The sequence below is a fragment of the Teleopsis dalmanni genome, chromosome 2, assembly GCF_002237135.1.
Source record: "Teleopsis dalmanni isolate 2A chromosome 2, ASM223713v2, whole genome shotgun sequence".
NCBI classification, from domain to species: Eukaryota; Metazoa; Arthropoda; class Insecta; order Diptera; family Diopsidae; genus Teleopsis; species Teleopsis dalmanni.
In genome coordinates this window covers 125,213,656-125,215,369 of record NC_051847.1, presented here as the reverse complement: position 1 = coordinate 125,215,369, position 1,714 = coordinate 125,213,656, and positions in this window count along the sequence as shown.

Here is a 1,714-nt window from a genome sequence, read left to right as displayed (position 1 = left end):
TGTATGCTAGTGGAACTAATACCTAAGATTATCTCAATCTCACAGTATGTCACAAGATGATGATTTCTGACACAACTTATTTTGAAAGACACATAAATTAGGTTCCTACAAATCAGTTAGGTCTGATTTGGTACCGTTCGAATTTTACCTCTTTCAAAAGAGATATTTGGTTATAAAGATTCGGGTTCGGCCAGTCATGTCCATTAAAGAGTCACTTTTTCCACTACTCTACTGTCTTTAGAGCTATCGAGATTTAAAGTTGCAACGAAGTTTTTATATTGATTAAAGTAAAAAAAACTACAATTATTGATTATATAAAAAATTCATATAAAAAATTTCTACTTTAGAACCATATATGTCTATACCATATAAAACAACGCTTTATTGAATTATAGCGTAATAGAAAAAGATGTTCAGTAGTGGTGGGGAATATGACATCTTGCCCAAAAGGCTTGTTCCGACATGTGAAAAGTTATTCTGACTGACGATGCACAACATTCACGCTTTCAGGGCTAGTGCATACTTACAGCAAAACGATTTAATATGATCTAATGTATGTTAGAACCACTTTTCATTTTTTTACTACAAGTGAGTACCGGACATAAGAACGTTCAAATTACTGTGTTGGATTAAAACTATTTTGTCCAAAATCGGTATTATCCAGAAATGTTTTGTTTTTTTTTATCATAAAAAGTCCGCTTTACTTTCGAACGCATTTTAAATATAATATCGAGACATAAGAAAGGCAAAAGTACGTTACCTTTGGGAAGGGATCAAATTATTTTGTGACAAAATCTTTCAAAATATACAGCGGACTTTAACAAAAAGGACTATTGTATAGTCAAGTGTTTTTTCTTAGTCAATAATGAAATATTTTAATCATACAAAGTCTGGTATTGTTATTGTATATGTAAAATTTATTTTTCTACATACTTGTAAACATCTATTTACACATATATTATCTGTTATTCATTGAGTGTTTGTAGTGCCTGTATAATGTCGGCATCAACCGTTTCAACATTTACTTTACCTGCGTACTAATGGTGCCATCCAAAGCCACCTTCAAAAATTGTTCTAATGTAAAAGTAAAATAATCGAAGATATTGAAAAATAATATTTGTACAGGTCTTTCTAATAAACATGTCCAACGCATAAAGTATTCGATACGAATTAATCAACTGTTATCAAATATGTTATCAATTATATTATAAGATACTGACAGTTGATTAAATATTTGCAATAAATAGTTAAGTTAGAAAGAATGAAACTAACACAAAAGATTATAGACAAAAATATGAATTTTGCATTTTACATTTTGCAAAAGAAAAAATGAAGGTGTTAAGTTTCACTTTTATTTTTTAAAAATATATAATACATATTTTGTAAGTAATTTTAAGATAAACTGTTGAAGAAAAAATGTATACTAATTAACGTAAATAAAAATTGTATGTAAATACTCGTACAAAATACAATTTTCTGGCACAACTTTTGTACTCACAATCGCTGAAGAAATACTTAAAATTATTATATAAATTAAAGCCAGCCCGTCGCTATTCAATTATCAGAGTTATAATTATACTTATCAGCTTGTGAAGCTAAAATATTGTACTCACACGTTTAAAATTTATAGATACATACGAGTACTTGTACAGATGTATACACTCGAACCCGAACCCGAATACGTACATACAAGTGAATTATTTCATTGTTTTTC